Source organism: Megalobrama amblycephala, linkage group LG4, assembly GCF_018812025.1.
Source record: "Megalobrama amblycephala isolate DHTTF-2021 linkage group LG4, ASM1881202v1, whole genome shotgun sequence".
Lineage (NCBI taxonomy): Eukaryota > Metazoa > Chordata > Actinopteri > Cypriniformes > Xenocyprididae > Megalobrama > Megalobrama amblycephala.
This window is the reverse complement of record NC_063047.1, coordinates 47403090-47417303: the sequence shown is the minus strand read 5'-3', so window position 1 is coordinate 47417303 and position 14214 is coordinate 47403090. Positions and strand designations below refer to the sequence as shown.

At 39.8% G+C, this 14214-nt stretch overlaps 5 non-coding genes across 5 annotated transcripts; all 5 read right to left on the bottom strand.

Annotated features, from left to right (window-relative positions):
• Window positions 1-1720: 1720 nt before the first annotated feature.
• On the bottom strand, window positions 1721-1793 carry trnar-ucg. The gene has a single exon. It is a non-coding gene; the product is annotated as a tRNA-Arg (tRNA).
• A 1456-nt stretch (window positions 1794-3249) lies between these two features.
• trnar-ucg lies at window positions 3250-3322 on the bottom strand. The gene has a single exon. It is a non-coding gene; the product is annotated as a tRNA-Arg (tRNA).
• Window positions 3323-3667: 345 nt separating this feature from the next.
• On the bottom strand, window positions 3668-3740 carry trnar-ucg. Its single transcript has one exon. It is a non-coding gene; the product is annotated as a tRNA-Arg (tRNA).
• A 1142-nt stretch (window positions 3741-4882) lies between these two features.
• On the bottom strand, window positions 4883-4955 carry trnar-ucg. The gene has a single exon. It is a non-coding gene; the product is annotated as a tRNA-Arg (tRNA).
• Window positions 4956-5178: 223 nt separating this feature from the next.
• On the bottom strand, window positions 5179-5251 carry trnar-ucg. Its single transcript has one exon. It is a non-coding gene; the product is annotated as a tRNA-Arg (tRNA).
• Window positions 5252-14214: the final 8963 nt, after the last annotated feature.

The window sequence follows — 14214 nt, the reverse complement described above, 5'->3', positions numbered from 1 at the left end:
TGTATTAATATTTTCTTTTTGTGTTGTTTAAATTTTTGTCGGTTCTTTAGGGAACCTCTTTTTGGAGTGGGAGGTGTGACGACCCGGAGTATCCTCCCTACCTGTTGGTGGCAGACTGCGGGAGTTCTGTGTCGCTTCTGATTGATTGATTGATTGATTAATTAATAGTGATCAGGGGTGTAGAATATATATAAGGACTCAGGGTTGTTTATTGAGGTTAGCTCTCTTGGTGGGGTGGTTCTCCCAGGAGTTGCTCTTGACATCTCTCTCTTTCTTTAGTTATACATTTCTTATATCTTGTAGCTTTAAGACTTAGTTAGTGTTATTTTGTTATTTCCTTTGATATTTTATTTTTCCCTAGACTTACGTTTGTTATTTGTGATTATTGCTATGTTTGTTAAATCAATAAATTAATTTATATTGATTGCACGGTGGTGTGTCATCCCTTTTTTATGTTGTGGCTTGAAACGAGCTGGCCGTAACAACACAAATCCTCACAGAAAGTATCAATTAAAGATTGGACACAATCTGCACACAGATGAGATGACTTCCTCAGCTCTGATGCCTTATCCATTAGGCCACTGCAAGATTAGTACGGCACTAGACGCGTTACATAATTTTTTAAAAAGTAGTGCTCTTGAAGAAGGTTTTTGATGAGCAAGATGTGTGTCAATCGCACAATACTTAGCTCCAAAGTCTGGCCCCGCACGTGCAATTTCACTAGGGCAGATCTGATGTATTAGAGTAGTACCATCATTCCAACGACTTAACATTATATTGTAGGCACTCCCCAAGAAGAAGAAACTTCAATCCTCAGCTCCGAAGGCTGATGCCTTATCCATTAGGCCACTGGGCCACAACTGCAAGTGATTTAATTAGTACTACGGCACTAGAATATTACTTTCATAGCGTTATATAATATTTTTAAAAAGTGCTACTCTTTAAGAAGGTTTTTGATGAGCAAGATGTGAGTCACTCACACAATACCTAGCTTCAAGTATTGTGTACTTACCTCTGGTCCCACGCGTTCAGTTTCACTGGAGTAGATCTGATGTATTAGAGTAGTACCGTCATTCCAACGAATTAGCATTACATTGTAGGCACTCCCCAAGAAGAAGAAACTTTTATGCAACCCAAATATGACTCAAACCCACAATGCACTTTTAGAAGACAAATATTTCATGGAAATTATCTTAATGTTCAAGCAGAGACAACCATCTGTATATTAGGCTCTGTACACAAATCCTCACAGAAAGTATCAATTAAACAATGAAGATCTCACACAACTGCTTTTCTACACAGTCTCAGATGACCCAGATGACCCAGATGGGACTCGAACCCACAATCCTCAGATCTGAAGGCTGATGCCTTATCCATTAGGCCACTGGGCCACAACTGCAAGCAACATAATTAGTACGGCGGCACTAGAATATTACTTTCATAGCGTTACATAATATTTTTAAAAAGTAGTGCTCTTGAAGAAGGTTTTTGATGAGCAAGATGTGTGTCAATCGCACAATACTTAGCTCCAAAGTCTGGCCCCGCATGTGCAATTTCACCAGAGCAGATCTGATGTATTAGAAAAATATTTCTTGGAAATTATCTTAAAGTTTAAGCAGAGACAACCATCTGTATCTTAGGCTCTGTACACAAATCCTCACAGAAAGTATCAATTAAAGATTGGAAATCTCACACAACTGCTTTTCTGCACAGTCTCAGATGACCCAGATGGGACTCGAACCCACAATCCTCAGCTCCGAAGGCTGATGCCTTATCCATTAGGCCACTGGGCCACAACCTCAAGCGACATAATTAGTACTGCAGCACTAGAATATTACTTTCATAGCGTTACATAATATTTTTAAAAAGTAGTGCTCTTGAAGAAGGTTTTCGATGAGCAAGATGTGAGGCAATCGCACAATACTTAGACTCTGTACACGAATCCTCACAGCAAGTACAATTAAAGGTCAGAGAATATAGACCTTACACAACGCTTTTTGCACAGTCTCAGATGACCCAGATGGGATCGAACCCACAATCCTCAGCTCCGAAGGCTGATGGGCCACAACCGCAAGCAACAAAAAGTGCGGTAGATTACTTTCATGCTCAAAATATTTTTAAAAAGAGTGCTCTTGAGAAGGTTTTTGATGAGCAAGATGTGAATCAATGCACAATACTTAGCTCTAAAGTCTGGTCCCGCACATGCAATTTCACTGAGTAGATCTGATGTATTAGAGTAGTACCGTCATTCCACGAATTAGCATTACATTGTAGGCACTCCCCAAGAAGAAGAAACTTTTATGCAACCCAGATATGACTCAAACCCACAATACTTTTAGAAGAAAAATATTTCATGGAAATTATCTTAAAGTTCAAGCAGAGACAACCATCTGTATCTCAGGCTCTGTACACAAATCCTCACAGAAAGTATCAATTAAAGATTGGAGATCTCACACAACTGCTTTTCTGCACAGTCTCAGATAACCCAGATGGGACTCGAACCCACAATCCTCAGCTCCGAAGGCTGATGCCTTATCCATTAGGCCACTGGGCCACAACTGCAAGCTATGTAATTAGTACTGAGGCACTAGAATATTACTTTCATAGCGTTACATAATAGTTTTAAAAAGTGGTACTCTTGAAGAAGGTTTTTGATGAGCAAGATGTGAGTCAATCACACAATACTTAGACTCTGTACACGAATCCTCACAGCAAGTATCAATTAAAGGTCAGAGAATAATTGACCTTACACAACTGCTTTTCTGCACAGTCTCAGATGACCCAGATGGGACTCGAACCCACAATCCTCAGCTCCGAAGGCTGATGGGCCACAACCGCAAGCAACATAATTAGTAGTGCGGCACTAGAAGATTACTTTCAAGTTACAAAATATTTTTTAAAAGGTAGTGCTCTTGATGAAGGTTTTTTGAGCAAGATGTAAATCAATCGCACAATACTTAGTTAGTCTGGTCCCGCACGTGCAATTTCATGAATAAATTGATGTATTAAGTAGTAGTCATTCCAAGAATTGCATTCATTTAGGCATCCCCAAGAAGAAGAAACTTTATGCAACCCAGATATGACTGAAACCCACAATGCACTTTTAGAAGAAAAATATTTCATGGAAATTATCTTAAAGTTCAAGCAGAGACAACCATCTGTATCTTAGGCTCTGTACACAAATCCTCACAGAAAGTATCAATTAAAGATTGGAAAGCTCACACAACTGCTTTTCTGCACAGTCTCAGATGACCCAGATGGGACTCGAACCCACAATCCTCAGCTCCGAAGGCTGATGCCTTATCCATTAGGCCACTGGGCCACAACTGCAAGCAACATAGATCTAGTACGGCGGCACTAGAATATTACCTTTCATAGCGTTACATACGATATTTTTAAAAAGTAGTGCATCTGTGAAGAAGGTTTTTGATGAGCAAGATGTGTGTCAATCGCACAATACTTAGCTCCAACCCAGTCTGGCCCCGCATGTGCAATTTCACCAGAGCAGATCTCATGTATTAGAAGAAAAATATTTCTTGGAAATTATCTTAAAGTTTCAAGCAGAGACAACCATCTGTATCTCTTAGGCTCTGTACACAAATCCTCACAGAAAGTATCAATTAAAGATTGGAGATCTCACACAACTGCTTTTCTGCACAGTCTCAGATGACCCAGATGGGACTCGAACCCACAATCCTCAGCTCCGAAGGCTGATGCCTTATCCATTAGGCCACTGGGCCACAACTGCAAGCTATGTAATTAGTACTGAGGCACTAGAATATTACTTTCATAGCGTTACATAATATTTTTAAAAAGTGGTACTCTTGAAGAAGGTTTTTGATGAGCAAGATGTGAGTCAATCACACAATACTTAGACTCTGTACACGAATCCTCACAGCAAGTATCAATTAAAGGTCAGAGAATAATTGACCTTACACAACTGCTTTTCTGCAGTCTCAGATGACCCAGATGGGACTCGAACCCACAATCCTCAGCTCCGAAGGCTGATGCCTTATCCATTAGGCCACTGGGTCACAACTGCAAGCTATGTTATTAGTACTGCGGCACTAGAATATTACTTTCATAGCGTTACATAATATTTTTAAAAAGTAGTGCTCTTGAAGAAGGTTTTTGATGAGCAAGATCTGTAAATCAATCGCACAATACTTAGCTCCAAAGTCTGGTCCCGCACGTGCAATTTCACTGGAGTAGATCTGATGTATTAAGTAGTACCGTCATTCCAACGAATTAGCATTACATTGTAGGCACTCCCCAAGAAGAAGAAACTTTTATGCAACCCAGATATGACTGAAACCCACAATGCACTTTTAGAAGAAAAATATTTCTTGGAAATTATCTTAAAGTTTAAGCAGAGACAACCATCTGTATCTTAGGCTCTGTACACAAATCCTCACAGAAAGTATCAATTAAAGGTCAGAGAATAATTGACCTTACACAACTGCTTTTCTGCAGTCTCAGATGACCCAGATGGGACTCGAACCCACAATCCTCAGCTCCGAAGGCTGATGCCTTATCCATTAGGCCACTGGGTCACAACTGCAAGCTATGTTATTAGTACTGCGGCACTAGAATATTACTTTCATAGCGTTATATAATATTTTTAAAAAGTAGTGCTCTTGAAGAAGGTTTTTGATGAGCAAGATGTGTGTCAATCGCACAATACTTAGCTCCAAAGTCTGGCCCCGCATGTGCAATTTCACCAGAGCAGATCTGATGTATTAGAAAAATATTTCTTGGAAATTATCTTAAAGTTTAAGCAGAGACAACCATCTGTATCTTAGGCTCTGTACACAAATCCTCACAGAAAGTATCAATTAAAGATTGGAGATCTCACACAACTGCTTTTCTGCACAGTCTCAGATGACCCAGATGGGACTCGAACCCACAATCCTCAGCTCCGAAGGCTGATGCCTTATCCATTAGGCCACTGGGCCACAACTGCAAACTGCGTAATTAGTACTGCGGCACTAGAATATTACTTTCATAGCGTTACATGATATTTTTAAAAAGTGGTACTCTTAAAGAAGGTTTTTGATGAGCAAGATGTGAGTCAATCACACAATACTTAGACTCTGTACACGAATCCTCACAGCAAGTATCAATTAAAGGTCAGAGAACAATTGACCTTACACAACTGCTTTTCTGCACAGTCTCAGATGACCCAGATGGGACTCGAACCCACAATCCTCAGCTCCGAAGGCTGATGCCTTATCCATTAGGCCACTGGGCCACAAATGTAAGCAACATAATTAGTACTGCGGCACTAGAATATTACGTTCATAGCGTTACATAATTTTTTTAAACAGTAGTGCTCTTGATGAAGGTTTTTGATGAGCAAGATGTGAATCAATCGCACAATACTTAGCTCTAAAGTCTTGTCCCGCACGTGCAATTTCACTAGGGCAGATCTGATGTATTAGAGTAGTACCATCATTCCAACGACTTAACATTATATTGTAGGCACTCCACAAGAAGAAGAAACTTCAATCCTCAGCTCCGAAGGCTGATGCCTTATCCATTAGGCCACTGGGCCACAACTGCAAGTGATGTAATTAGTACTACGGCACTAGAATATTACTTTCATAGCGTTATATAATATTTTTAAAAAGTGGTACTCTTTAAGAAGGTTTTTGATGAGCAAGATGTGACTCACTTGCACAATACCTAGCTTCAAGTATTGTGTACTTACCTCTGGTCCCACGCGTTCAGTTTCACTGGAGTAGATCTGATGTATTAGAGTAGTACCGTCATTCCAACGAATTAGCATTACATTGTAGGCACTCCCCAAGAAGAAGAAACTTTTATGCAACCCAGATATGACTCAAACCCACAATGCACTTTTAGAAGAAAAATATTTCATGGAAATTATCTTAAAGTTCAAGCAGAGACAACCATCTGTATATTAGGCTCTGTACACAAATCCTCACAGAAAGTATCAATTAAAGATTGGAGATCTCACACAACTGCTTTTCTGCACAGTCTCAGATGACCCAGATGGGACTCGAACCCACAATCCTCAGCTCCGAAGGCTGATGCCTTATCCATTAGGCCACTGGGCCACAACTGAAAACTTTATAATTAGTACTGCGGCACTAGAATATTACTTTCATAGCGTTACATAATATTTTTAAAAAGTGGTACTTTTGAAGAAGGTTTTTGATGAGCAAGATGTGAGTCAATCACACAATACTTAGACTCTGTACACGAATCCTCACAGCAAGTATCAATTAAAGGTCAGAGAATAATTGACCTTACACAACTGCTTTTCTGCACAGTCTCAGATGACCCAGATGGGACTCGAACCCACAATCCTCAGCTCTGAAGGCTGATGCCTTATCCATTAGGCCACTGGGCCACAACTGTAAGCAACATAATTAGTACTGCGGCACTAGAATATTACGTTCATAGCGTTACATAATTTTTTTAAACAGTAGTGCTCTTGATGAAGGTTTTTGATGAGCAAGATGTGAATCAATCGCACAATACTTAGCTCTAAAGTCTGGTCCCGCACGTGCAATTTCGCTAGGGCAGATCTGATGTATTAGAGTAGTACCATCATTCCAACGACTTAACATTATATTGTAGGCACTCCACAAGAAGAAGAAACTTCAATCCTCAGCTCCGAAGGCTGATCCCTTATCCATTAGGCCACTGGGCCACAACTGCAAGTGATGTAATTAGTACTACGACACTAGAATATTATTTTCATAGCGTTATATAATATTTTTAAAAAGTGGTACTCTTTAAGAAGGTTTTTGATGAGCAAGATGTGAGTCACTCGCACAATACCTAGCTTCAAGTATTGTGTACTTACCTCTGGTCCCACGCGTTCAGTTTCACTGGAGTAGATCTGATGTATTAGAGTAGTACCGTCATTCCAACGAATTAGCATTACATTGTAGGCACTCCCCAAGAAGAAGAAACTTTTATGCAACCCAGATATGACTCAAACCCACAATGCACTTTTAGAAGACAAATATTTCATGGAAATTATCTTAAAGTTCAAGCAGAGACAACCATCTGTATCTTAGGCTCTGTACACAAATCCTCACAGAAAGTATCAATTAAAGAATGAAGATCTCACACAACTGCTTTTCTGCACAGTCTCAGATGACCCAGATGGGACTCGAACCCACAATCCTCAGCTCCGAAGGCTGATGCCTTATCCATTAGGCCACTGGGCCACAACTGCAAGAAACATAATTAGTACGGCGGCACTAGAATATTACTTTCATAGCGTTACATAATATTTTTAAAAAGTGGTACTCTTTAAGAAGGTTTTTGATGAGCAAGATGTGAGTCACTCGCACAATACCTAGCTTCAAGTATTGTGTACTTAGCTCTGGTCCCATGCCTGCAGTTTCACTGGAGTAGATCTGATGTATTAGAATAATACCGTCATTCCAACGAATTAGCATTACATTGTAGGCACTCCCCAAGAAGAAGAAACTTTTATGCAACCCAGATATGACTCAAACCCACAATGCACTTTTAGAAGAAAAATATTTCATGGAAATTATCTTAAAGTTCAAGCAGAGACAACCATCTGTATCTTAGGCTCTGTACACAAATCCTCACAGAAAGTATCAATTAAAGATTGGAAAGCTCACACAACTGCTTTTCTGCACAGTCTCAGATGACCCAGATGGGACTCGAACCCACAATCCTCATCTCCGAAGGCTGATGCCTTATCCATTAGGCCACTGGGCCACAACTGCAAGCTATGCAATTAGTACTGCGGCACTATAATATTACTTTCATAGCGTTATATAATATTTTTAAAAAGTGGTACTCTTTAAGAAGGTTTTTGATGAGCAAGATGTGAGTCACTCGCACAATACCTAGCTTCAAGTATTGTTTACTTAGCTCTGGTCCCATGCCTGCAGTTTCACTGCAGTAGATCTGATGTATTAGAGTAGTACCGTCATTCCAACGAATTAGCATTACATTGTAGGCACTCCCCAAGAAGAAGAAACTTTTATGCAACCCAGATATGACTCAAACCCACAATGCACTTTTAGAAGAAGAATATTTCATGGAAATTATCTTAAAGTTCAAGCAGAGACAACCATCTGTATCTTAGGCTCTGTACACAAATCCTCACAGAAAGTATCAATTAAAGATTGGAAAGCTCACACAACTGCTTTTCTGCACAGTCTCAGATGACCCAGATGGGACTCGAACCCACAATCCTCAGCTCCGAAGGCTGATGCCTTATCCATTAGGCCACTGGGCCACATCTGCAAGCAACATAATTAGTACGGCGGCACTAGAATATTACTTTCATAGCGTTACATAATATTTTTAAAAAGTAGTGCTCTTGAAGAAGGTTTTTGATGAGCAAGATGTGTGTCAATCGCACAATACTTAGCTCCAAAGTCTGGCCCCGCATGTGCAATTTCACCAGAGCAGATCTGATGTATTAGAAAAATATTTCTTGGAAATTATCTTAAAGTTTAAGCAGAGACAACCATCTGTATCTTAGGCTCTGTACACAAATCCTCACAGAAAGTATCAATTAAAGATTGGAAATCTCACACAACTGCTTTTCTGCACAGTCTCAGATGACCCAGATGGGACTCGAACCCACAATCCTCAGCTCCGAAGGCTGATGCCTTATCCATTAGGCTACTGGGCCACAACCGCAAGTGACATAATTAGTACTGCAGCACTAGAATATTACTTTCATAGCGTTACATAATATTTTTAAAAAGTAGTGCTCTTGAAGAAGGTTTTCGATGAGCAAGATGTGAGGCAATCGCACAATACTTAGACTCTGTACACGAATCCTCACAGCAAGTATCAATTAAAGGTCAGAGAACAATTGACCTTACACAACTGCTTTTCTGCACAGTCTCAGATGACCCAGATGGGACTCGAACCCACAATCCTCAGCTCCGAAGGCTTATGCCTTATCCATTAGGCCACTGGGCCACAACTGCAAGTGACGTAATTAGTACTACGGCACTAGAATATTACTTTCATAGCGTTATATAATATTTTTAAAAAGTGGTACTCTTTAAAAAGGTTTTTGATGAGCAAGATGTGAATCACTCGCACAATACCTAGCTTCAAGTATTGTGTACTTACCTCTGGTCCCACGCGTTCAGTTTCACTGGAGTAGATCTGATGTATTAGAGTAGTACCGTCATTCCAACGAATTAGCATTACATTGTAGGCACTCCCCAAGAAGAAGAAACTTTTATGCAACCCAGATATGACTCAAACCCACAATGCACTTTTAGAAGACAAATATTTCATGGAAATTATCTTAAAGGCAGGGTAGGTAAGAAATTTTGTTCCAAATTTGTTTAAACCTTCTATATATATACATGCATAATTAAAATGTAAGAACTCTGATAAAAAGAGTATAAAAATCGAGTGACTCTAGACCGTTTAATCTGTATTAAACACAGCTCATTATTTCCATCCGGGACGAAACATAGGATTGGCTTAGGCGGCTGTCACTCTCTCGCAACCATGGCAACCACCCTTTTGCCACACATGACCTGCCCACTTGCGCGCGCACGTTTGATTTGGGGAATCCAAGAGGCATGGATCCTAGGAATACCAAAACAATGGCAGAGAAACAGCAAGCTAAATTCACAGTATCGGCCTATGCAGTTAGTGAAGGCAAACCAGGCAAAAAAAGGAAGACAGTAACAGTACAAGAAAAGGCAATGAACAAAAAGTCTTTGGATAAACAAAGAAATAAAACGTGAGTTAATATCGGCGTGGCTTTCCAGCGATGGCGAGAACTGAGGGAACTCAAGGGGCTGAAAAGTGACTCCTTGATGGCTTTAAATCAGGTAAATCTTTCTTTTTGTATTTTGATCATACGTATTTTTTTGTTTATTTTTTCATGAAGCATGTGTCATTAGCACACGTAGCTGCGTAATATAGCTAACATAACATTACTTAGCGAGCCGTAGTAGAGACGATAAATAATGATAGCTATAGTGTTGAATTGTGCATAATTTTACCCTCTGTCTAACTCTTTTACCATGTTCACCTGTAAGTTTACCTGCACGTTTTTTTTTCGCCTTTGTTTTGTTTTTATATTCTCTACCTATGTTTACTGATGTCTTTATCTTGTATCTGTGTGTGTCGTACACACTTTGTTGTATGTGTGTGTTATTATTTTGTGTCTGCAATGCAGTTGTGAGTTGATATTTGAGTGTATGTTACTCTGTTGATCTGTAGAACAACGTATATGTTATGAATCTTACACGAAATTCATCTTCATCACAGTGTAAATGATGGTAATGGAAAAACGTGTATCATGCAACCTGTTTTTAGCTTTGCCTTATAGATAACTAGCTCGTTAGCGAATCAAAAAATATATATTTTAAACTTTACCAATATCAATATGCTAGCTTGATAGTGAGTACTAAAATACATCTTGTTTGTTTATCTTCATAATTATAAAGTTATTTTTATTACATGTGATTCTGACATGATGTCACTGCATGCACTGTGCTCCTTCCTCTCCGCTCGTCTCAGGTAAATAATGCGTCTTCCAGCTCAGTGGTCGGAGTCGCAAGTTCATGCGTTTTGGGGGCGTGGCTTTGGAAGGAGCCCAGAAGGGAGGGGGTGGAGTGAATGGAAATAATGAGCTGTCTTTAAAACAGTCGTGAGAGGTCTACAGACACTCGATTTTTATACTTTCTTTTTCAGAGTACTTACATTTTAATTATGTATTGATATATAAATAAAGTTTAAACAAATTTTGAAAAAAAAAAATTTTATACATTTTTTTGCCTACCCTGCCTTTAAAGTTCAAGCAGAGACAACCATCTGTATCTTAAGCTCTGTACACAAATCCTCACAGAAAGTATCAATTAAAGAATGAAGATCTCACACAACTGCTTTTCTGCACAGTCTCAGATGACCCAGATGGGACTCGAACCCACAATCCTCAGCTCGAAGGCTGATGCCTTATCCATTAGGCCACTGGGCCACAACTGCAAGCTATGTAATTAGTACTGAGGCACTAGAATATTACTTTCATAGCGTTACATAATAGTTTTAAAAAGTGGTACTCTTGAAGAAGGTTTTTGATGAGCAAGATGTGAGTCAATCACACAATACTTAGACTCTGTACACGAATCCTCACAGCAAGTATCAATTAAAGGTCAGAGAATAATTGACCTTACACAACTGCTTTTCTGCACAGTCTCAGATGACCCAGATGGGACTCAAACCCACAATCCTCAGCTCCGAAGGCTGATGGGCCACAACCGCAAGCAACATAATTAGTAGTGCGGCACTAGAAGATTACTTTCATAGCGTTACAAAATATTTTTAAAAGGTAGTGCTCTTGATGAAGGTTTTTGATGAGCAAGATGTGAATCAATCGCACAATACTTAGCTCTAAAGTCTGGTCCCGCACGTGCAATTTCACTGGAGTAGATCTGATGTATTAGAGTAGTACCGTCATTCCAACGAATTAGCATTACATTGTAGGCACTCCCAAGAAGAAGAAACTTTTATGCAACCCAGATATGACTGAACCCACAATGCACTTTTAGAAGAAAAATATTTCATGGAAATTATCTTAAAGTTCAAGCAGAGACAACCATCTGTATCTTAGGCTCTGTACACAAATCCTCACAGAAAGTATCAATTAAGATTGGAAAGCTCACACAACTGCTTTTCTGCACATCTCAGATGACCCAGATGGGACTCGAACCCACAATCCTCAGCTCCGAAGGCTGATGCCTTATCCATTAGGCCACTGGGCCACAACTGGAAGCAACATAATTAGTACGGCGGCACTAGAATATTACTTTCATAGCGTTACATAATATTTTTAAAAAGTAGTGCTCTTGAAGAAGGTTTTTGATGAGCAAGATGTGTGTCAATCGCACAATACTTAGCTCCAAAGTCTGGCCCCGCATGTGCAATTTCACCAGAGCAGATCTGATGTATTAGAAAAATATTTCTTGGAAATTATCTTAAAGTTTAAGCAGAGACAACCATCTGTATCTTAGGCTCTGTACACAAATCCTCACAGAAAGTATCAATTAAAGATTGGAGATCTCACACAACTGCTTTTCTGCACAGTCTCAGATGACCCAGATGGGACTCGAACCCACAATCCTCAGCTCCGAAGGCTGATGCCTTATCCATTAGGCCACTGGGCCACAACTGCAAGCTATGTAATTAGTACTGAGGCACTAGAATATTACTTTCATAGCGTTACATAATATTTTTAAAAAGTGGTACTCTTGAAGAAGGTTTTTGATGAGCAAGATGTGAGTCAATCACACAATACTTAGACTCTGTACACGAATCCTCACAGCAAGTATCAATTAAAGGTCAGAGAATTAATTGACCTTACACAACTGCTTTTCTGCACAGTCTCAGAGGACCCAGATGGGACTCGAACCCACAATCCTCAGCTCCGAAGGCTGATGCCTTATCCATTAGGCCAATGGGCCACAACTGCAAGCTACGTAATTAGTACTGCGGCACTAGAATATTACTTTCATAGCGTTATGTAATATTTTTAAAAAGTGGTATTCTTTAAGAAGGTTTTTGATGAGCAAGATGTGAGTCACTCGCACAATACCTAGCTTCAAGTATTGTTTACTTAGCTCTGGTCCCATGCCTGCAGTTTCACTGCAGTAGATCTGATGTATTAGAGTAGTACCGTCATTCCAACGAATTAGCATTACATTGTAGGCACTCCCAAGAAGAAGAAACTTTTATGCAACCCAGATATGACTCAAACCCACAATGCACTTTTAGAAGAAGAATATTTCATGGAAATTATCTTAAAGTTCAAGCAGAGACAACCATCTGTATCTTAGGCTCTGTACACAAATCCTCACAGAAAGTATCAATTAAAGATTGGAAATCTCACACAACTGCTTTTCTGCACAGTCTCAGATGACCCAGATGGGACTCGAACCCACAATCCTCAGCTCCGAAGGCTGATGCCTTATCCATTAGGCCACTGGGCCACAACTGCAAGCGACATAATTAGTACTGCAGCACTAGATATTACTTTCATAGCGTTACATAATATTTTTAAAAGCAGTGCTCTTGAAGAAGGATTTCGATGAGCAAGATGTGAGGCAATCGCACAATACTTAGACTCTGTACACGAATCCTCACAGCAAGTATCAATTAAAGGTCAGAGAATACTAGACCTTACACAACTGCTTTTCTGCACAGTCTCAGATGACCCAGATGGGACTCGAACCCACAATCCTCAGCTCCGAAGGCTGATGCCTTATCCATTAGGCCACTGGGCCACAACTGCAAGCAACATAATTAGTACGGCGGCACTAGAATATTACTTTCATAGCGTTACATAATATTTTTAAAAAGTGGTACTCTTGAAGAAGGTTTTTGATGAGCAAGATGTGAGTCAATCACACAATACTTAGACTCTGTACACGAATCCTCACAGCAAGTATCAATTAAAGGTCAGAGAATAATTGACCTTACACAACTGCTTTTCTGCACTCTCAGATGACCCAGATGGGACTCGAACCCACAATCCTCAGCTCCGAAGGCTGATGCCTTATCCATTAGGCCACTGGGCCACAACTGCAAGCAACATAATTAGTACGGCGGCACTAGAATATTACTTTCATAGCGTTACATAATATTTTTAAAAAGTAGTGCTCTTGAAGAAGGTTTTTGATGAGCAAGATGTGTGTCAATCGCACAATACTTAGCTCCAAAGTCTGGCCCCGCATGTGCAATTTCACCAGAGCAGATCTGATGTATTAGAAAAATATTTCTTGGAAATTATCTTAAAGTTTAAGCAGAGACAACCATCTGTATCTTAGGCTCTGTACACAAATCCTCACAGAAAGTATCAATTAAAGATTGGAGATCTCACACAACTGCTTTTCTGCACAGTCTCAGATGACCCAGATGGGACTCGAACCCACAATCCTCAGCTCCGAAGGCTGATGCCTTATCCATTAGGCCACTGGGCCACAACTGCAAGCAACATAATTAGTACGGCGGCACTAGAATATTACTTTCATAGCGTTACATAATATTTTTAAAAAGTAGTGCTCTTGAAGAAGGTTTTCGATGAGCAAGATGTGAGGCAATCGCACAATACTTAGACTCTGTACACGAATCCTCACAGCAAGTATCAATTAAAGGTCAGAGAATACTAGACCTTACACAACTGCTTTTCTGCACAGTCTCAGATGACCCAGATGG